Below are 23,222 nucleotides of genomic sequence, written 5' to 3' on the forward strand. Positions count from 1 at the left end.
AAGAACTTTACCACAATATTTAAATGATATGACCAGCAACTGTAGTGCATGTTATTTTTGGCTGTCTTTCACAGGACCTTAAGCGTCCCCGCACTGGGGTGAGCACGGAGGGGGGTGGGGTGACTGCCGCCTCTTGGAAATGGTTTACCCTTATGGATGAGGCAATAGGGAGCAGGCCGTCTGTGACCCCTCCTGCTCTCTTTGCCTCATCCAGCCGGGAGGTGGCAGTGACCCCACCCCCCCCTTCTGTGGAGAGGGAGACTACCTCCACTTTGTCAACCCCCAAGAGACGGCGGGTAGGCAATGTGGAGGACATTTTAAACTCGCTTAAAGAGAGCAACAAGCAGCAGGAGGCAGCCATGGAAGAGATGGAGAGAGAGCAGCAGAGGAGAGATGAGGCCAGGGAGAAAGAAATGAGAGAGGCTGCAGAACGGGAGGACTCACTCATGGTTTTTTTTATAGGGAGCTTGGTTACACCAGACATTCATTCATTTAGCTCTGCGCCTCTCGGTGTTGAATGAATGAAGACAGTAGCTGGGTCTATTTTTACATTTATGCATTTAGCAAACGCTTTTATCCTAAGTAACTTACATTGTCAACACTTGAAAGGTGAAAATGTAACACACACACACACAATTTTTGTCAAAGCCAAATTATTTATTATTATTTAAATGAAGTTAGTGGTAATTTAAATGTAATCATGATTAGGGGCGTAACATGCCATTGCCATCCTCTGTTTGTTGTCAGCCCCAGAGGCGGTTCCTGGGGGTGCTGGTGCTGGTCCTGGTGCGGGTTGGTCCCTTGCTGCTCTCCCAACATCGACATCAGCATCTGGCTCCAGGAGGTCCCCGTTGCTCACACAGATGTTGTGGAGAACAGTACAGCACACAATGACCTCCGGCACGTACTTCACCTCCACCTCCAGAGCCTTGAGGAAAATGGACCGCCATCTCGTTTTCAGGACCCCAAAAGACCTCTCGACCACACACCTCGCCCTTGACAGGTAGCAGTTGTATTTCGCTTGGAGGTGGTTTCTCACAGGCTGTCTGAAGGGTGTCATGAGGCAGATGGGGCGTGACAGGCAGGGGTAGCCACCATCTCCAATGATGCAGTATCCTGCGGGGGGGTATGACTGCTCATAGTAGATGGGGCTATTTTGTAGGACTCGGGCGTCGTGGACTGACCCACAATATCCCACAAACACGTCCAGAAATCTTCCACCGTCATCACAGATGGCCTGCAGCTGGACGGAGTGAAATAGCTTCCTGTTAAAATAACAGGCAGCTTCCTCTGCAGGGGGCTTCACGCGGATGTGGCATCCGTCAATCGCTCCTACCACCCTGTTAAAGGCAGCAGATCCGTCTAGGCGTGCAAAGCGGGCACCCAAGCGAGGGAGTTCCTCCGCGGTGGGATGGCGGACCACGTCATAGAGGAGAGCAGCGATCTTCGCACTCACCCTGTGCACTGCCCGGTGGATGGTTGCCCGGGGCATATCAAAAGCCCGCGCAACGACGCGGTAAGAAGTGGCACTGGCCATCCAGAAAAGAAATACCAAGGTGTCGATCTCCGGGCCCCAACCATGGTAGCATTCCCTCCCCAGCACAGCCATTAGGGCATTGAAGGACTCCCTGGTGAGACGGAAGTCGACCCGCAGGTCACTGTGGCCGTCGAAATATCGTGCCAGCAGTGGTACTGACACATTCAGCTGGCAGTACTGCCTGGGGTTGGGACGCCGCTGTGAAGTACCAAGAGAATTTTTATTTTAATAAAACATACGAAAGTTTGCTGCATCCCTGTGTTTTAGCCTCTTCTTTACTTTTTTATTAGATTGCTCTTACTATGATATACTGTAACTATGATGATTTTCTAACTATAATTGGTTATCTTTTGTGAAATACTTAATGTGTAAACATCAGACTACAATAGATATGGAACAATACATTAATTTAGTGAATATATATATTTCTGCGTATCAAAAGCTATTTTACTGGTGTGAATTGCACTTTAATACTAATGGGTATGGGAGAGACATGCACACACACGAATACCGGAATGTATGCTGATGGTGCTTTTAATTATGAAGTGTGCAGCATGAGGTTTAGTTCTCACGGTACAGTGTTACACAAATGTGGGCAACAAAAGGCATTTAATTGCAAAAAACGTATATGAACTTTATTTTGACTAGTGCATGTATTGATAAAACTTTGTACAAACGTCGTTGGACACACTGCCTGAAAAGGTAAGCCTAAAACCGGCGCTACGCTGGTCATACATAAATAAACAATTAAAATAATGTAGGTTACGTACCATCTCAGCTTCCGCCAATAGGAGGAGGATCCTACGATCACGTTGGATTCGGCGTAGCCTCAACTTGGGTAACAGGGGGTAAATAAAGGCAAGCAAAAGCAGGAGGAAATCCATTGTAATGTAAACAATACAACAAACATTTGGTGGGTCGGAGAATCGCGATCAAATGTTATCCCGTCACTTCCGCTAAGTGCAAAACGCCAGTGCTCCATTTGAGACAATACTTACCCACGACAGTGTGCACTACAGAGGTATGTGCTCAGTGCGCACTCCGCACTACATTCTGGTGCACTCACGTAAGTGCTCCATTTGAGACACAGCCCTAGTCTCTGCATGGGGGAGTCCTAGGGGGATCCTTCTATCCACACCAGTCAAGATCCCTTGACCAACCCAAAATCTTGCAAAATAACACCACATACTGGAATTATTACTCAACACTGCATTCATGATTGGACAGAGAAACAAGGAATGAAGTTTGGAGCAAAAATCTGGTACTGCTTTCCCTCCTTTGTTAAGAGGTCTGCACATAATTTCTCGTTTTAACAACTCTTGTTGGGATCCCCATATGAATTGAAATATTGTTCTTTTGAGGGCGGTGAGAAAGAAGTCAGGTGCTGGTAAAGTGGCTGCCAGAAAGGTGAGGGAGGCCAAAACCTCTGCTTTCAGTACCAGGACCTTTCCTGTGATAGTGAGCTCTCTTTGTTCCCAACTTCTTAGTTTCCCTTTCAATCTCGGGAGCCTTTGTTCCCAATTTACTCTTTCCATATCCCTCCCAATTTCAATTCCTAGCATTTTGATTCTGTCTTTTTTTTGTGATAGGCCAAAATTAAATTTTTCCTCCCCCCAATTTAGGTACAGAATCTCACTCTTAGCCCTGTTTAGTTTGGCCAAGGAAGCTTGGGAGAAGAGATCACACCACTTAAGGGAATTAACGACAGATCTGTTATCACAACATAGGATTGTCATATCATCCATGTACACTGTCAATTTTGCTTCCCTTCCCCTACTTCCAGGGACAAGTAGGCCATGTATTGAGGGGTCCTGTCTGATGGCACATGCGAGGGGTTCCATAGCAAGAATAAACAAAATCACAGAGAGTGGGCAGCCTTGTCTGACTCCCGCCTGTACTTCAAAGGGTTCAGTAAAAGTCCCATTTACAGCAACTTTACTGAAACAATCGTTATATAGTAAATTGACCCATGCCCTTAATTTTGGACCAAATCCAAAGGCTACTAATACTCTTTTTAAATAGTCATGACTGATTTTGTCAAAGGCCTTCTCCAGGTCTAGGCCAGCTATACTGAGGGGAAGCTTGCGATCTTCTGCATACATATAGGAGTCACGTACTAAGGCAAGACTGTCGCTCATATTTCGACCTGGTATTACACAGGTCTGCTCCACTCCCACAATTTGGTCAATTACATCTTGAAGACGAAAAAACAGTGCTTTAGCTATAATTTTTCTGTCAACCCCAAGTAATGTTAGTGGTCGCCAGTTCTTAATGTCTTTTTTATCACCTTTTTTGAAAAAGAGCGTTATAGAGCCTTCCCTTAGGGATGATGGTAGGGTTCCCTTGCCCAAGCACTCATTATACATTTCTAAAAGTGGGGTTTTCAGTTCTTCCCAGAAGGTCACATAAAATTCTTTAGGCAGGCCATCCGAGCCTGGAGCTTTGTTATTTTGCATGCTATTTACTGCTCTTGTTAATTCATCTATAGACAATTCAGTTTCAAGGCTTTCATTTGAATCAAATATATTTTTGTTCATTTTTAAAAGAAGCTGGGAAAGGGCTGCTTGGTCTAGTTCCTCAGCTCTATATAGGTCAGAATAAAAGGAGTGAACACAGGTAAGTATCTCTTTTATCTCCATCTTTTGAATACCATTTTTGTCATATATTGCTTCTATTATATTTTTTGGCCTTGCTATCTTCCTGAAGAAGTATCTAGAGCATTTTTCATTTTGTTCTATGTGTTTTGTTCTGCTGCGTGTTAAAAGGCCAACACTCGCTTCTGAGTAGATACTTCTCATTTCTTTTTTCAGGGCGTTGATATCATCAGTCACATTCCAACCAGTATGTGACATTGTATAGAGTCTCTGAAGCTTATTCTGCTGTTTTCTGAGCTTTAAGCGCTTTCTTTTTGCTGCTCTTTTCCCTTCCTCAATGAAGAAGGATTTAGCTCTAGTTTTTACATCCTCCCACCATTCTCCAATTGAGCCATAAGCAAACTGAAGGGAAGACCAGAGGGCTAATTTTTCTTTAAACTTTTTTACCACTCTTTCATCTTCCAATACCGATATGTTCAACTTCCAGAAACTTCCCTCTTTTTTTGTTGCATTCTTTACGGTAAGTGAACATTGAATTAATGAATGGTCAGAAAAACAAGTAGGTTTAACTGTAGCTTGTGTAACCTGAAGGCCCTTTGTGATGAAGAGGAAATCAATTCGTGAATGTGTTTTCCCATTTGACCATGTAAAACCAGGTAAGTTAGGGTTTATGGAACGATATGTGTCAGTGAGTCTGAAATCCTGCATGAGATTAATTAAGGCTGTGGAGCTGGAATCCAGTCTAACAGAAGTTTTTGTTGAACGATCCTCTTTTCTGACCAGGCAATTAAAATCACCTCCCAGAATTGTCCCTCTGCTACTTAATAAAAGTGCTTGTATATCATTTATCAACTCTAGCCGTTCTTGTAGTTCAACAGGGCAATACACATTGATAATTCTCAGGTTAACATTCAAGTAAGCAAAATCAACACACAGCAACCTCCCTTCTCTGATGCGCTGTACCCTTTGCACTCTAAAGTCAGGCCCTTTAAAAGGGGATCACCACTCCAGATGACCGATTTTTGTTGTCACCTGACCACACAGATTGACCATGCGTCCATCTTTCTTCAAAGTTCTTATAATTGTCTCTGTATGGGATATTACACTCTTACAAGAGAAAAATGTTACAGGGCTCTGAGTGCAGAGACGTAAATACTGAAAGGCACTTAATTGGGTCACACAGTCCTCTGGTGTTGAGTGATGCAACAGACAGAGAGGTCATAGTGAAGCAGAGGGGGTTTAGTTGTCAGTATTCATGCTTGTCCTTGTGGAGCTACTTCTCTTTTTCTTTTTCTTTTTCCGTGAAATATGTTCCCCCTCCCTTATCTTACTACCTATTTGGGTGGCTGCAGAAAAAGCTGACAAAGCTTCTGGGTCTAGAAAGGGTTTGGAGGGGAGCGAGGAATTGGACCATATCCCTACCTCTGGGGTGTTTGTGGCATGGTCTCCAATTTCTTCTTTGGACCTTTTTGGGGGGGGGGTGCTGTCACCGGTTGAAGAGGAGGTGAAGGAGTTCTCAGTGCCACCGGGGAAGGACATGTCTTGAAGACCAAGATCTAGAAGGTGACGAAGCCTTTCACAGTCTCCTGGATTGATGCTAGGCATAGAGCTCTCCTCAGAAACCTTCTTGGAGTCCTGGTCTGGTTGAGGATCTTGAGCTAGGGTGAACCTAGGTTGGGCAGCTGGTAGTTCCTCTTGGAGCTGTCTCAGGACCTCCTCGATAGTTCCCTCATGCTCTGTGGATGGCAGTGCAGGTTGGTTCAAAAGTTCCTCAGCCTCAGGATTATCCTCGTTCCTGGATTCCTTTCTCATCCCATCTTCCTTCTTGGATTCAGGTGCAACACCCAGGGGGAGGTGGGGAATCTGTAGGTCTTGGCTGATACATGTTTCAATTGAGTCTTGGCTGTTGGTTGGTTCTTGAGATGATTTGACCTTGGTCTGTTCTGGTATGACCTGGGTCTGAGTCAAGTTGGAGGAATCTAGTCCATCAGGGGGTGGTTGTGCCTCTGCTATTGTTCGAAATAAAGGGTCAGCTGTAGATGTGGACTGTCTGGCACGATTGGCATATGACTGGGGGCAGCTGCGGAAGGTGTGGTCACTAGATGAGCATAGATTGCACCTCATTGGCTGATCACAGTCTTTAGAGTTATGTTCCATGTTCTGGCAGTTTCTGCAGAAGGTGGCATTACAGTTGGAGGCCAGATGGTTTGGGGAGCCACACTTCCTACAAGTCTTTGGTTGACCCGGGTAGAATATATAGCCCCTGTGCGGCCCCAGCTGAATGGTTGATGGCAGGTGGTGCAGTACTCCAGATGCTCCTTCTCGTCTGAGTCGGACATAGAATCTCCGAGCACCTGTTCGTACGCCATCGTCATCCCTTAGCTCCAGGTTCCGTATCACGGAGCAGTGGTAGGACAGCCACGTGCTGATGTCTTCAGTTGTAACCTTCTCAGAGTACATAACGACGGTCACTGCCTTGGGTTCCCTCTCTGATAGAGCTGTTAGCTCAATGTTGGCAAGTCTGGTGTTACCGACTTTTTTCTGTTCAAATCGTTGAAGACATTGTTCAAAGAGAGCAAAAGTGGCAAAGATGACTTCAAATGTCTTTTTTCCAGGCAAAGCAAATATATAATCAAGCTGCTGTGGAGAGAACCCCAGCTCTTTCTGGATGACTTGTCTGCTGAACTGCAGTCTGTCCATCTCCAAATCATTCTGCAGATCAAAACGTACAGCATTCCGCCTTGAGAGCACAGAAAAGGCCATGGTGCAGAGTGTGGAGTCCTGCAAAGAACAAGCCACGTCCCATACACCGCACGACAATGACTATGTTCATACACTGACCAAAGGAGTGAACCATCATGGTATCTCCCTTGCCAGGTAAGTATGAGTTGTACAGATCCGAGCCAAGGAAGTCTTTCACAGACACGGCACCCGGACCGATGGTGCACCTTCCAAACATCATCCAAACACACACACGCTGCATGAGGCTGTGGATCTGAAGAGTCACAACTTTGCATGCAGCTTCCTGCTCTATGAATAAGGATTACATATTAAACATAGAGAGAGGGGAGTGCACCGTTCCTGGAGGTACTGCAATACCGGGTCGATGCGTGGAGTGGACGGAGCAAGCCCCTATTCCATCTCCCTGCTCCAAAAAGCAATTTAATATATGGTCCCCGGGTAGGGGACGTATCAGATATTAAACTGATAAGAACAGATTTTTTTTTTTTTTTCGAAAAAGTTTTATTGACACTCGTTCAAATTATTTCAAACAATGATTTACATTTTAGATAAAATATTCACATGTGGACATAGTATATACAATGAATTACAATAAATATGTGCAGTATGTAAAACCATATTTAAAACAATAAAACCAATTGTTCTAAAATGGTAATACAGGTTAAATAGCTGTTCATTTGTAAAACATATGTCAGGTGTTTATGTGATTGAGTGTCCATTAAAAGTCCATAAAAAGGAGTGCATCCGTTAAAAAGGGTTTTTTTTTTCAATTCTATCTTTGTGCAGGAGCGCAGTGAGTCCCTACCAAGGGTAACTCATTCTGCTCCCCCAAACATTTGGTCTCTCGGGATGCTGTCGTGGTGGTCAGAGGAGATCCTCTCCCTGATGCTCCTTCCCACCTGCCTCACCCAGAGAGCCAGGCCGCTGCTGCTGTGACCTTTTGCTGTGTGGCTCCGGCTCCTTCATCCGAATGGGCACAGAGGCGATTCTTCTTTGTGGCTGTGTCCTAGGCCTGCTGCCTGCAGCTACGGCCGTTTTGACCGTTGCTGCGGCCATTCGGATCACAGCCACGGGGGGGATCTGCATGTGCTTTCTTACCAGCAAGTTTCTGGAGGTCCATGTGGCGTCTTTGATGGCGGCTAGGGTGAGCCACTGTTTTGCAAAGTCTTTGGATGGTATTTTTTGCTGGCTCACCCCATATAGCACTAGTTGTGCTGTGAGGACCTCCCTTGCTGGTAAGTACGGGAATTGCAAGGAGCCGGCCGTTGCCCACTGGTCTACAGCAGCACTGCACTCCCAGAGTGCACCGACTCAGGCGCGCCACAACCAGGTCGGGGGCAGGTTGAGTGCGTTGACATGCCCCGGGAGTGCATGACGGACCTGACCGGGAGGATCTCATGAGCCACCATCCATGACAGGTCCCGGAGTCTGTTAGGGAGAGCAGGATGGTTGACGTTGCGCCAAACTGTTGTGGGCTCGCCGGGTGCGAGCCCGCGCACCGGACTCACTGGTTCCCGCTCCTGCACAACGGAGACAAGTGATCTGTGGTTAGTTAAAATCTGCAACTCCTCATGCTCAAGGTTAAAATGCCTTAAAAACTTCTGAATAAAAACATAGGCTGGTGGCAGGTTAAAAGACACAGGTATTCTTAGGTCCACATGTAAAATCTTAAGTTTTCTGAGGTAGGACCCCATCCAGAAGCGTGTCATTGCAGTTGTCTTGGGGTTTCTGGATGGGGTCATGGCTATTTTCATGTGTACTGTAGTGTATGTGCTTCCTAAAAACAGGTGCAGATCCGGTACTTCTTTTCCTCCTTTCTCCTTTGGCCTTTTCATAATTTCTCTCTTCAATCTTTCCCACTTGGATCCCCACAGAAAGTAAAAAATGGCTCGCTCCAGATTTAAAAGCACATGCCTAGGAGGAATAAAAACAGAACTGATCAATAAAAGCAAAGGTAAAATCACTGCTTTGATGATTAAAACCTTTCCTTCCATGGTCAGTCCTCTAAGTCCCCAGTATCCTAGTCTTTGTCTGACTTTCCCTACCACGTCTGGCCAATTTGTTTTCCCTTCCCCCTCCCTGTCAAATTTAATTCCCAGTATTTTTTGGTCAGTCTGGGTCACAGTCAGGGGGAGTCCTGTCGTCTCAGTCGCCGTCCATGGTCCATAAAATTGGGCTTGGGTCTTTTCTCTATTTAATTTCGACCCAGAGGCCTGTCCAAACCAGTCAGTCAAGTCCGGGGTCCTGTTGACAGATAAAAGGTCAGTACATAAAATATTCACGTCGTCCATGTATAGGTTACACCTGTTTTCCAGTCCCCCACTCCCCGGCAGTCCTACCCTATTGATTCGTTGGTCCTTTCTCAAGACCTGTGCCAGTGGTTCTATGCAGATGATGTAGAGGAGGGCAGATAACGGACACCCCTGACGGACACCGCAGTTAATCCCACCCACCGGTACAGCAATCCCACCCAAGCTATAAATCTTTCCGGGAACCCCATTTTTCGCAGGACCTGGAAGAGGTACTGGTGCGAGACCCGATCAAATGCTTTCTCAAAATCTAAATTTAGTACTACTAGCCGGATGTTTCTGTCTCTCGCGTAACAGATGGTGTCTCTGATCAGTATGAGGCTGTCAGTGATCTTCCTCCCCGGGATGGCACAGGCTTGATCCGGGTGAATCACGTCTTCTAAAAACATAGACATACGTGTCGCTAAAAGTTTGCTAAAAAGTTTACAGTCAAAGTTTAAAAGCGTGATTGGTCTCCAGTTTTTCAGGTCAGTCTTGTCATTGTGTTTATAAAGGAGAGTCACTATCCCTACTCTAAAACTGTCAGGAAGCCGGTCAAGTCGTTCAAAATCCATAAAAACAGTAATCAAATCAGGTGCTAAAATGTCCCAAAAAGTCAAATAAAACTCCAAGGGAAGTCCATCTTGTCCAGGGGACTTCCCTTTTTTAAAACCAGTCATACATTTATTTAACTCTAAAAAAGTAAAAGCCTGGGATAAAAGCACACTTTTGTTTACTGTTTTTACAATGAATTTTAAAACTTCGGTCATGATGTCCATTTTTACAGGTTTTTCTTTGTACAGGTTTGAATAAAATGTTTCAATTGTTTCTTTAATATCGCCCATTGTTTCAGTTGTGCACCCATCTTCTTTTTTCAGCTTTGTAATGCCCCCCCCCCCCCCCCCCCCTTTATTCATAATTTTCCTGAAAAAATACCGTGTGCACTTTTCACCCTCCTCTATTTCCCGTTCTCTGCTCCTTAAAATGACACCTTTGCTTTTAATTTCTGATAAAACTGACATCTCTTTTTTAACTTGCTTAATTTCCTCATTAAAATCCATGCCAATCTGGTTTAGGTTAAAATAACGTAGTCGTTTCTGCAGTCCCATCATGCGTCTGTATTCCCTGTTCTTTCGTTTCTTACCTGCCTGCCTAAAGAAAGTCTGCGTCTTTCCCTTCACCATTTCCCACCAGTGTGCACGTGTTTCGTAGAAGTCTTGAAGGGTCTGCCACTCTTTGTACCGCTCCCTGAACTGCCTAACTAACTCCCTATCTTCTAAAAGGGAGCAGTTGAGTTTCCACAGACCACTTCCTGATGTCACGCCCGAAGAGAGTGAAAGGGTGCAAGAGAGCATAAGGTGATCGGAGAAGAAAACAGGAGTTAATCTAGCATTGGTGGGTGGGCAGTCCCGTGTAAAAACATAATCTATGCGAGAGGCTCTGGTGCCATCACCACCGAACCAGGTGAAGCCCTCCTCTCTGGGATGCATGATTTTAAAACAGTCCTGAAGTTTAAAATCTCTACAAATGCCCTGCAATAAAACCGATGTTTTGTCTACTTTAAAATCTTCCCCTGCTCTCCTCCTATCCTCCCTACTTAGAATACAGTTAAAATCCCCCCCTACAACTAAAGGTGCCCTACCTAGCATGTGGGACTGCAAGTCTTCTAAAAGGTCATACCTGTCGTTCTTGTCGTTAAAACCGTAAATATTTAAAAGGTTGAAATCCTGTCCCATAAAAGCCAAATGTGCTAAAAGTGCCCGACTGTCTCTCACCACAGTGCTGCCCTTCACCAGAGCTTGAGGGTTTTTGATTAAAATGGCCACTCCGTCATTTTTGTTTTGATTGGATCCACTCCATATTGACATTTTTGGCCACATCTCCTCCCACTGTCTGTAATGTTTTAAAAACGGTAGGCTGCATTCCTGCAATAAAAACACATCTGACTTAAAGGAACTTAAAAAGGGTAAAACACTCTGGGCTCTAACTCTCGACTTCACACTTCTCACATTAATGGTAGAGAAGGTCAGTGTCATGAGTATGGTTAAAAACAACAGGTAAGACATTTTAAAAGACTCAGAGGGTGTTAAAAACACATTTAAAAAACAGTTAGGTAATTTCTTGTGAACAGAGCTCTTCCTTCATCTCTGCGGGTGAAAAATGAAGGGTTTGAGCTCTGTTCCCCTTTGGGACTCTGGGGGTTGGCCTCTGCTGCAATGTTGCATTTAATTTGGAGTCCCTGGGGGTCGATTGCAGAGCAATTGTTAAAAAAGAAACCTCATTGGGTGAATCGGAAGGGAAGACTCTGGGCTCCTCCACAGATGAACTGTCTGAGTGAGCCGCAACTCTTCCCTTCTTCTCCAACACAATGGGAGAATCCGAGGACAATTCAGACAAAGGCCTCTTAGTTTGCTGGGCATTGGGGAGGGAGGCATCTTCACTATCATCCTGTGGTTGGTCTTCCTTACTAGCTCCGCCTTCTGCCTGCACCACCCCATCCTCTGGAGTACTCTCCATTGGAGGGGTAAATGCAGGCCCCTCCCTCACTCCCTCCTCACCTGTTCCCTCTCTTCCAATCACAGGATTTGGAGGGAGATTTGAATTTTCCTGCCCAGCAACTTCAATTTGCTCTCCTAACTGTTCTGTCTGTCCGCCATCTTTTCTCTTTTCTGTGACTTTTGCAGCCTTCAATTTGTTGGCAAATGACTTTGGGCAATCTCTGAACAGGTGGTTTGTTTCCCCACAAAGATTGCATCGTCTGCCATTGGTGCACTCTTCAAAAGTGGGTCCAATTTCTCTGCATTTTCCACATACGATCTGCTGACATGCTTCAACCAGGTGCCCATGCTCACCACACTTGCGGCAGAGTTTGGGTTGGCCCTGGTAATGGGTATAGCCCCTGTTCTCTCCCAGAACTACCATAGACGGCAGATGTTTCAAGCCCTGGAAGCCTTGGGGGTCCTGCCATTGTTGGATGGGGACCCTCCAAGCGCAATTCCAGATGCCGTCCTCATCTCTCACTTTCGTAGCCTGGCCTTTAACAGTGCAATATCTCCCCAGCCACAAACAAATGTCATCTGCATTCACTGTTTCATTGAACATTCTGACAATAACGGTTTTCAACGTATTGTCAGTCAGTTTCTCCACATTGAACACAGCAAATTGGGGTTTTACATTTTCAAATCTTATCCAAAATTCTCTGAGCAACACAGCAGTTTGAAAGCTTAAATCAAATCCCTTGTTATATGGCAATGTTAAAATGCAGTTTAAGTCTTCTGGCTTAAATTTCAACGTACCTTGAATCAATTTTCTGGAGAAGTCCAGCCTCGACATCTTCATGGATTCAACATCCTTGTTGGCAAAAGTAAAACGGACACTGAAAAACACGTCTTACTGAGGAAGGCCGCCCGCTTGTCTTTTCACAAACACAATGAGACTCTGCCAAACGGCAAAGCCTGCCAAAAATAGATCTAACTCGTGGGTGTTCCTCTCCACGGAAGTCTTTAGTAAAAGGCGAAAGACTTGTACGTGATGAAGAGAAAGCCGAGTAAGTACGCCCCGCTCACCAACAGCAGACGAACACAACAGTGGTCCCAGTCACCCCCTTCACGGTGACCCCCGACATGGTGAAAGGAATCCCAGGCCACACCCATTCCCCTACACCGCGCAGCAAGAGCAAGGCGCCAACTTTTTCTTGTCATGTTTTTAGATTTTGTGAAATGCGGCAAAGAGCTCCAGGCTTTCCAGCCACAGGACTAACGTCCTACTCGGGTGTTCCAGAGGAGCAAGGGTCAAAATGTGGAAATGCTGCAAGTACACAGGCAGACAGGTGCTGCTTCCCTTTTACTCCCCCGTGGGAAGAATGACCCCTTGGCCGCGGTGCGGTCCGGAGGGCAGTGGGCAGCACCCTTGCATGAAGCATGAAAAGAGTGATCAATCCCCTCGTGTGACCCATAGCAGGACAACCGAGAGCCTCTCAGACACACCCTGTGGACTCATCTCTATGACAAGCCCCGCTGTGGAATGTCCTTCATGCCAAACCTCTTATGCCCCCACAATCTCCCTCTTTGTGTGCCGCCCCAAGGTGCAAATCTCACACCGTGTCACGCTGCACTTTCCCCCCTATTCGACGCAGGTGATTAGAGATACTGATGAAGATCCAGCAGGGGGCATGTCTGCTCTCCTTGAGACAGGCAACCTGCCATCTGCTGTGACTCAATCCCCCTGGCCAAAGTTGTATCAAATAATTCATAGGAAACAAAGATAACTTATCATTTTCACCCATTTTCAAGGGTGCTTGAACAACCTTGAAATGGATCTAAACTCGTCAGTGCTGCTAGACCGGCCTACCTACTCAGTTAAGCCTCTTTTTCATATTAAACATAGAGAGAGGGGGGTGCACCGTTCCTGGAGATAGGTTTCTAACCTCAGTAAGCGTTTAGTTTTCTTTCAACAACTTATCAGGGGAGAGCGCGAACGCAGTCCCCCACTACCAGAAATTATGCAATCGAGATTCCCACATTTGGGGAATTCGCAGAGGTCAGCACAACCGGAGTGCAATGGTTGAGCCTCGCCCTGGGTGAACCACCTACTTGATCATGGTATCTCCCTTGCCAGGTAAGTATGAGTTGTACAGATCCGAGCCAAGGACGTCTTTCACAGACACGGCACCCGGACCGATGGTGCACCTTCCAAACATCATCCAAACACACACACGCCGCATGAGGCTGTGGATCTGCAGAGTCACAACTTTGCATGCAGCTTCCTGCTCTATGAATAAGGATTACAAAGGATTGCTGTATATGAGCACAGATTTCTAGAGTGTGCAACCTCACTACAGTGCTGACATAGCTACTCAATTGTACATTGGCAGTCATGGGCAATTCTAGGATCAGGCTCGCAAAATAATTAAAGTTGTATAAAATAATTCATAGGAAACAAAGATAATTTGCTCATTTTCAAGGGTGCTTGAACAACCTTGAAATGGATCTAAACTCGTCAGTGCTGCTAGACCGGCCTACCTACTCAGTTAAGTCTCTTTTTCATATTAAACATAGAGAGAGGGGGGTGCACCGTTCCTGGAGGTACTGCAATACCGGGTCGATGCGTGGAGTGGACGGAGCAAGCCCCTATTCCATCTCCCTGCTCCAAAAAGCAATTTAATATATGGTCCCCGGGTAGGAGACGTATCAGATATTAAACTGATAAGAACAGATTTTTTTTTTTTTTCGAAAAAGTTTTATTGACACTCGTTCAAATTATTTCAAACAATGATTTACATTTTAGATAAAATATTCACATGTGAACATAGTATATACAATGAATTACAATAAATATGTGCAGTATGTAAAACCATATTTAAAACAATAAAACCAATTGTTCTAAAATGGTAATACAGGTTAAATAGCTGTTCATTTGTAAAACATATGTCAGGTGTTTATGTGATTGAGTGTCCATTAAAAGTCCATAAAAAGGAGTGCATCCGTTAAAAAGGGTTTTTTTTTTCAATTCTATCTTTGTGCAGGAGCGCAGTGAGTCCCTACCAAGGGTAACTCATTCTGCTCCCCCAAACATTTGGTCTCTCGGGATGCTGTCGTGGTGGTCAGAGGAGATCCTCTCCCTGATGCTCCTTCCCACCTGCCTCACCCAGAGAGCCAGGCCGCTGCTGCTGTGACCTTTTGCTGTGTGGCTCCGGCTCCTTCATCCGAATGGGCACAGAGGCGATTCTTCTTTGTGGCTGTGTCCTAGGCCTGCTGCCTGCAGCTACGGCCGTTTTGACCGTTGCTGCGGCCATTCGGATCACAGCCACGGGGGGGATCTGCATGTGCTTTCTTACCAGCAAGTTTCTGGAGGTCCATGTGGCGTCTTTGATGGCGGCTAGGGTGAGCCACTGTTTTGCAAAGTCTTTGGATGGTATTTTTTGCTGGCTCACCCCATATAGCACTAGTTGTGCTGTGAGGACCTCCCTTGCTGGTAAGTACGGGAATTGCAAGGAGCCGGCCGTTGCCCACTGGTCTACAGCAGCACTGCACTCCCAGAGCAGATGCCTCACCGACTCAGGCGCGCCACAACCAGGTCGGGGGCAGGTTGAGTGTGTTGACATGCCCCGGGAGTGCATGACGGACCTGACCGGGAGGATCTCATGAGCCACCATCCATGACAGGTCCCGGAGTCTGTTAGGGAGAGCAGGATGGTTGACGTTGCGCCAAACTGTTGTGGGCTCGCCGGGTGCGAGCCCGCGCACCGGACTCACTGGTTCCCGCTCCTGCACAACGGAGACAAGTGATCTGTGGTTAGTTAAAATCTGCAACTCCTCATGCTCAAGTCGTTCAAAATCCATAAAAACAGTAATCAAATCAGGTGCTAAAATGTCCCAAAAAGTCAAATAAAACTCCAAGGGAAGTCCATCTTGTCCAGGGGACTTCCCTTTTTTAAAACCAGTCATACAGTTATTTAACTCTAAAAAAGTAAAATCCTGGGATAAAAGCACACTTTTGTTTACTGTTTTTACAATGAATTTTAAAACTTCGGTCATGATGTCCATTTTTACAGGTTTTTCTTTGTACAGGTTTGAATAAAATGTTTCAATTGTTTCTTTAATATCGCCCATTGTTTCAGTTGTGCACCCATCTTCTTTTTTCAGCTTTGTAATGCCCCCCCCCCCCCCCCTTTATTCATAATTTTCCTGAAAAAATAGCGTGTGCACTTTTCACCCTCCTCTATTTCCCGTTCTCTGCTCCTTAAAATGACACCTTTGCTTTTAATTTCTGATAAAACTGACATCTCTTTTTTAACTTGCTTAATTTCCTCATTAAAATCCATGCCAATCTGGTTTAGGTTAAAATAACGTTGTAGTCGTTTCTGCAGTCCCATCATGCGTCTGTATTCCCTGTTCTTTCGTTTCTTACCTGCCTGCCTAAAGAAAGTCTGCGTCTTTCCCTTCACCATTTCCCACCAGTGTGCACGTGTTTCGTAGAAGTCTTGAAGGGTCTGCCACTCTTTGTACCGCTCCCTGAACTGCCTAACTAACTCCCTATCTTCTAAAAGGGAGCAGTTGAGTTTCCACAGACCACTTCCTGATGTCACGCCCGAAGAGAGTGAAAGGGTGCAAGAGAGCATAAGGTGATCGGAGAAGAAAACAGGAGTTAATCTAGCATTGGTGGGTGGGCAGTCCCGTGTAAAAACATAATCTATGCGAGAGGCTCTGGTGCCATCACCACCGAACCAGGTGAAGCCCTCCTCTCTGGGATGCATGATTTTAAAACAGTCCTGAAGTTTAAAATCTCTACAAATGCCCTGCAATAAAACCGATGTTTTGTCTACTTTAAAATCTTCCCCTGCTCTCCTCCTATCCTCCCTACTTAGAATACAGTTAAAATCCCCCCCTACAACTAAAGGTGCCCTACCTAGCATGTGGGACTGCAAGTCTTCTAAAAGGTCATACCTGTCGTTCTTGTCGTTAAAACCGTAAATATTTAAAAGGTTGAAATCCTGTCCCATAAAAGCCAAATGTGCTAAAAGTGCCCGACTGTCTCTCACCACAGTGCTGCCCTTCACCAGAGCTTGAGGGTTTTTGATTAAAATGGCCACTCCGTCATTTTTGTTTTGATTGGATCCACTCCATATTGACATTTTTGGCCACATCTCCTCCCACTGTCTGTAATGTTTTAAAAACGGTAGGCTGCATTCCTGCAATAAAAACACATCTGACTTAAAGGAACTTAAAAAGGGTAAAACACTCTGGGCTCTAACTCTCGACTTCACACTTCTCACATTAATGGTAGAGAAGGTCAGTGTCATGAGTATGGTTAAAAACAACAGGTAAGACATTTTAAAAGACTCAGAGGGTGTTAAAAACACATTTAAAAAACAGTTAGGTAATTTCTTGTGAACAGAGCTCTTCCTTCATCTCTGCGGGTGAAAAATGAAGGGTTTGAGCTCTGTTCCCCTTTGGGACTCTGGGGGTTGGCCTCTGCTGCAATGTTGCATTTAATTTGGAGTCCCTGGGGGTCGATTGCAGAGCAATTGTTAAAAAAGAAACCTCATTGGGTGAATCGGAAGGGAAGACTCTGGGCTCCTCCACAGATGAACTGTCTGAGTGAGCCGCAACTCTTCCCTTCTTCTCCAACACAATGGGAGAATCCGAGGACAATTCAGACAAAGGCCTCTTAGTTTGCTGGGCATTGGGGAGGGAGGCATCTTCACTATCATCCTGTGGTTGGTCTTCCTTACTAGCTCCGCCTTCTGCCTGCACCACCCCATCCTCTGGAGTACTCTCCATTGGAGGGGTAAATGCAGGCCCCTCCCTCACTCCCTCCTCACCTGTTCCCTCTCTTCCAATCACAGGATTTGGAGGGAGATTTGAATTTTCCTGCCCAGCAACTTCAATTTGCTCTCCTAACTGTTCTGTCTGTCCGCCATCTTTTCTCTTTTCTGTGACTTTTGCAGCCTTCAATTTGTTGGCAAATGACTTTGGGCAATCTCTGAACAGGTGGTTTGTTTCCCCACAAAGATTGCATCGTCTGCCATTGGTGCACTCTTCAAAAGTGGGTCCAATTTCTCTGCATTTTCCACATACGATCTGCTGACATGCTTCAACCAGGTGCCCATGCTCACCACACTTGCGGCAGAGTTTGGGTTGGCCCTGGTAATGGGTATAGCCCCTGTTCTCTCCCAGAACTACCATAGACGGCAGATGTTTCAAGCCCTGGAAGCCTTGGGGGTCCTGCCATTGTTGGATGGGGACCCTCCAAGCGCAATTCCAGATGCCGTCCTCATCTCTCACTTTCGTAGCCTGGCCTTTAACAGTGCAATATCTCCCCAGCCACAAACAAATGTCATCTGCATTCACTGTTTCATTGAACATTCTGACAATAACGGTTTTCAACGTATTGTCAGTCAGTTTCTCCACATTGAACACAGCAAATTGGGGTTTTACATTTTCAAATCTTATCCAAAATTCTCTGAGCAACACAGCAGTTTGAAAGCTTAAATCAAATCCCTTGTTATATGGCAATGTTAAAATGCAGTTTAAGTCTTCTGGCTTAAATTTCAACGTACCTTGAATCAATTTTCTGGAGAAGTCCAGCCTCGACATCTTCATGGATTCAACATCCTTGTTGGCAAAAGTAAAACGGACACTGAAAAACACGTCTTACTGAGGAAGGCCGCCCGCTTGTCTTTTCACAAACACAATGAGACTCTGCCAAACGGCAAAGCCTGCCAAAAATAGATCTAACTCGTGGGTGTTCCTCTCCACGGAAGTCTTTAGTAAAAGGCGAAAGACTTGTACGTGATGAAGAGAAAGCCGAGTAAGTACGCCCCGCTCACCAACAGCAGACGAACACAACAGTGGTCCCAGTCACCCCCTTCACGGTGACCCCCGACATGGTGAAAGGAATCCCAGGCCACACCCATTCCCCTACACCGCGCAGCAAGAGCAAGGCGCCAACTTTTTCTTGTCATGTTTTTAGATTTTGTGAAATGCGGCAAAGAGCTCCAGGCTTTCCAGCCACAGGACTAACGTCCTACTCGGGTGTTCCAGAGGAGCAAGGGTCAAAATGTGGAAATGCTGCAAGTACACAGGCAGACAGGTGCTGCTTCCCTTTTACTCCCCCGTGGGAAGAATGACCCCTTGGCCGCGGTGCGGTCCGGAGGGCAGTGGGCAGCACCCTTGCATGAAGCATGAAAAGAGTGATCAATCCCCTCGTGTGACCCATAGCAGGACAACCGAGAGCCTCTCAGACACACCCTGTGGACTCATCTCTATGACAAGCCCCGCTGTGGAATGTCCTTCATGCCAAACCTCTTATGCCCCCACAATCTCCCTCTTTGTGTGCCGCCCCAAGGTGCAAATCTCACACCGTGTCACGCTGCACTTTCCCCCCTATTCGACGCAGGTGATTAGAGATACTGATGAAGATCCAGCAGGGGGCATGTCTGCTCTCCTTGAGACAGGCAACCTGCCATCTGCTGTGACTCAATCCCCCTGGCCAAAGTTGTATCAAATAATTCATAGGAAACAAAGATAACTTATCATTTTCACCCATTTTCAAGGGTGCTTGAACAACCTTGAAATGGATCTAAACTCGTCAGTGCTGCTAGACCGGCCTACCTACTCAGTTAAGCCTCTTTTTCATATTAAACATAGAGAGAGGGGGGTGCACCGTTCCTGGAGATAGGTTTCTAACCTCAGTAAGCGTTTAGTTTTCTTTCAACAACTTATCAGGGGAGAGCGCGAACGCAGTCCCCCACTACCAGAAATTATGCAATCGAGATTCCCACATTTGGGGAATTCGCAGAGGTCAGCACAACCGGAGTGCAATGGTTGAGCCTCGCCCTGGGTGAACCACCTACTTGATCATGGTATCTCCCTTGCCAGGTAAGTATGAGTTGTACAGATCCGAGCCAAGGACGTCTTTCACAGACACGGCACCCGGACCGATGGTGCACCTTCCAAACATCATCCAAACACACACACGCCGCATGAGGCTGTGGATCTGCAGAGTCACAACTTTGCATGCAGCTTCCTGCTCTATGAATAAGGATTACAAAGGATTGCTGTATATGAGCACAGATTTCTAGAGTGTGCAACCTCACTACAGTGCTGACATAGCTACTCAATTGTACATTGGCAGTCATGGGCAATTCTAGGATCAGGCTCGCAAAATAATTAAAGTTGTATAAAATAATTCATAGGAAACAAAGATAATTTGCTCATTTTCAAGGGTGCTTGAACAACCTTGAAATGGATCTAAACTCGTCAGTGCTGCTAGACCGGCCTACCTACTCAGTTAAGTCTCTTTTTCATATTAAACATAGAGAGAGGGGGGTGCACCGTTCCTGGAGGTACTGCAATACCGGGTCGATGCGTGGAGTGGACGGAGCAAGCCCCTATTCCATCTCCCTGCTCCAAAAAGCAATTTAATATATGGTCCCCGGGTAGGAGACGTATCAGATATTAAACTGATAAGAACAGATTTTTTTTTTTTTTCGAAAAAGTTTTATTGACACTCGTTCAAATTATTTCAAACAATGATTTACATTTTAGATAAAATATTCACATGTGAACATAGTATATACAATGAATTACAATAAATATGTGCAGTATGTAAAACCATATTTAAAACAATAAAACCAATTGTTCTAAAATGGTAATACAGGTTAAATAGCTGTTCATTTGTAAAACATATGTCAGGTGTTTATGTGATTGAGTGTCCATTAAAAGTCCATAAAAAGGAGTGCATCCGTTAAAAAGGGTTTTTTTTTTCAATTCTATCTTTGTGCAGGAGCGCAGTGAGTCCCTACCAAGGGTAACTCATTCTGCTCCCCCAAACATTTGGTCTCTCGGGATGCTGTCGTGGTGGTCAGAGGAGATCCTCTCCCTGATGCTCCTTCCCACCTGCCTCACCCAGAGAGCCAGGCCGCTGCTGCTGTGACCTTTTGCTGTGTGGCTCCGGCTCCTTCATCCGAATGGGCACAGAGGCGATTCTTCTTTGTGGCTGTGTCCTAGGCCTGCTGCCTGCAGCTACGGCCGTTTTGACCGTTGCTGCGGCCATTCGGATCACAGCCACGGGGGGGATCTGCATGTGCTTTCTTACCAGCAAGTTTCTGGAGGTCCATGTGGCGTCTTTGATGGCGGCTAGGGTGAGCCACTGTTTTGCAAAGTCTTTGGATGGTATTTTTTGCTGGCTCACCCCATATAGCACTAGTTGTGCTGTGAGGACCTCCCTTGCTGGTAAGTACGGGAATTGCAAGGAGCCGGCCGTTGCCCACTGGTCTACAGCAGCACTGCACTCCCAGAGCAGATGCCTCACCGACTCAGGCGCGCCACAACCAGGTCGGGGGCAGGTTGAGTGTGTTGACATGCCCCGGGAGTGCATGACGGACCTGACCGGGAGGATCTCATGAGCCACCATCCATGACAGGTCCCGGAGTCTGTTAGGGAGAGCAGGATGGTTGACGTTGCGCCAAACTGTTGTGGGCTCGCCGGGTGCGAGCCCGCGCACCGGACTCACTGGTTCCCGCTCCTGCACAACGGAGACAAGTGATCTGTGGTTAGTTAAAATCTGCAACTCCTCATGCTCAAGTCGTTCAAAATCCATAAAAACAGTAATCAAATCAGGTGCTAAAATGTCCCAAAAAGTCAAATAAAACTCCAAGGGAAGTCCATCTTGTCCAGGGGACTTCCCTTTTTTAAAACCAGTCATACAGTTATTTAACTCTAAAAAAGTAAAATCCTGGGATAAAAGCACACTTTTGTTTACTGTTTTTACAATGAATTTTAAAACTTCGGTCATGATGTCCATTTTTACAGGTTTTTCTTTGTACAGGTTTGAATAAAATGTTTCAATTGTTTCTTTAATATCGCCCATTGTTTCAGTTGTGCACCCATCTTCTTTTTTCAGCTTTGTAATGCCCCCCCCCCCCCCCCTTTATTCATAATTTTCCTGAAAAAATAGCGTGTGCACTTTTCACCCTCCTCTATTTCCCGTTCTCTGCTCCTTAAAATGACACCTTTGCTTTTAATTTCTGATAAAACTGACATCTCTTTTTTAACTTGCTTAATTTCCTCATTAAAATCCATGCCAATCTGGTTTAGGTTAAAATAACGTTGTAGTCGTTTCTGCAGTCCCATCATGCGTCTGTATTCCCTGTTCTTTCGTTTCTTACCTGCCTGCCTAAAGAAAGTCTGCGTCTTTCCCTTCACCATTTCCCACCAGTGTGCACGTGTTTCGTAGAAGTCTTGAAGGGTCTGCCACTCTTTGTACCGCTCCCTGAACTGCCTAACTAACTCCCTATCTTCTAAAAGGGAGCAGTTGAGTTTCCACAGACCACTTCCTGATGTCACGCCCGAAGAGAGTGAAAGGGTGCAAGAGAGCATAAGGTGATCGGAGAAGAAAACAGGAGTTAATCTAGCATTGGTGGGTGGGCAGTCCCGTGTAAAAACATAATCTATGCGAGAGGCTCTGGTGCCATCACCACCGAACCAGGTGAAGCCCTCCTCTCTGGGATGCATGATTTTAAAACAGTCCTGAAGTTTAAAATCTCTACAAATGCCCTGCAATAAAACCGATGTTTTGTCTACTTTAAAATCTTCCCCTGCTCTCCTCCTATCCTCCCTACTTAGAATACAGTTAAAATCCCCCCCTACAACTAAAGGTGCCCTACCTAGCATGTGGGACTGCAAGTCTTCTAAAAGGTCATACCTGTCGTTCTTGTCGTTAAAACCGTAAATATTTAAAAGGTTGAAATCCTGTCCCATAAAAGCCAAATGTGCTAAAAGTGCCCGACTGTCTCTCACCACAGTGCTGCCCTTCACCAGAGCTTGAGGGTTTTTGATTAAAATGGCCACTCCGTCATTTTTGTTTTGATTGGATCCACTCCATATTGACATTTTTGGCCACATCTCCTCCCACTGTCTGTAATGTTTTAAAAACGGTAGGCTGCATTCCTGCAATAAAAACACATCTGACTTAAAGGAACTTAAAAAGGGTAAAACACTCTGGGCTCTAACTCTCGACTTCACACTTCTCACATTAATGGTAGAGAAGGTCAGTGTCATGAGTATGGTTAAAAACAACAGGTAAGACATTTTAAAAGACTCAGAGGGTGTTAAAAACACATTTAAAAAACAGTTAGGTAATTTCTTGTGAACAGAGCTCTTCCTTCATCTCTGCGGGTGAAAAATGAAGGGTTTGAGCTCTGTTCCCCTTTGGGACTCTGGGGGTTGGCCTCTGCTGCAATGTTGCATTTAATTTGGAGTCCCTGGGGGTCGATTGCAGAGCAATTGTTAAAAAAGAAACCTCATTGGGTGAATCGGAAGGGAAGACTCTGGGCTCCTCCACAGATGAACTGTCTGAGTGAGCCGCAACTCTTCCCTTCTTCTCCAACACAATGGGAGAATCCGAGGACAATTCAGACAAAGGCCTCTTAGTTTGCTGGGCATTGGGGAGGGAGGCATCTTCACTATCATCCTGTGGTTGGTCTTCCTTACTAGCTCCGCCTTCTGCCTGCACCACCCCATCCTCTGGAGTACTCTCCATTGGAGGGGTAAATGCA

At 45.8% G+C, this 23,222-nt stretch overlaps 4 non-coding genes and 3 pseudogenes across 4 annotated transcripts; all 7 read right to left on the reverse strand.

Moving 5' to 3' along the window:
* Positions 1–7,196: 7,196 nt before the first annotated feature.
* LOC128371971 (uncharacterized) lies at positions 7,197–7,376 on the reverse strand (annotated as a pseudogene).
* Positions 7,377–12,596: 5,220 nt separating this feature from the next.
* Positions 12,597–12,712, reverse strand: LOC128371989 (U5 spliceosomal RNA). The gene has a single exon (XR_008322841.1). It is a non-coding gene; the product is annotated as a U5 spliceosomal RNA (small nuclear RNA).
* Positions 12,713–13,622: 910 nt separating this feature from the next.
* LOC128372030 (U1 spliceosomal RNA) lies at positions 13,623–13,786 on the reverse strand. The gene has a single exon (XR_008322879.1). It is a non-coding gene; the product is annotated as a U1 spliceosomal RNA (small nuclear RNA).
* A 437-nt stretch (positions 13,787–14,223) lies between these two features.
* On the reverse strand, positions 14,224–14,402 carry LOC128371978 (uncharacterized; annotated as a pseudogene).
* Positions 14,403–18,360: 3,958 nt separating this feature from the next.
* Positions 18,361–18,476, reverse strand: LOC128371990 (U5 spliceosomal RNA). Its single transcript, XR_008322842.1, has one exon. It is a non-coding gene; the product is annotated as a U5 spliceosomal RNA (small nuclear RNA).
* A 910-nt stretch (positions 18,477–19,386) lies between these two features.
* On the reverse strand, positions 19,387–19,550 carry LOC128372031 (U1 spliceosomal RNA). The gene has a single exon (XR_008322880.1). It is a non-coding gene; the product is annotated as a U1 spliceosomal RNA (small nuclear RNA).
* A 437-nt stretch (positions 19,551–19,987) lies between these two features.
* LOC128371979 (uncharacterized) lies at positions 19,988–20,166 on the reverse strand (annotated as a pseudogene).
* Positions 20,167–23,222: the final 3,056 nt, after the last annotated feature.

This window comes from Scomber japonicus, chromosome 13 (genome assembly GCF_027409825.1).
Source record: "Scomber japonicus isolate fScoJap1 chromosome 13, fScoJap1.pri, whole genome shotgun sequence".
NCBI classification, from domain to species: domain Eukaryota; kingdom Metazoa; phylum Chordata; class Actinopteri; order Scombriformes; family Scombridae; genus Scomber; species Scomber japonicus.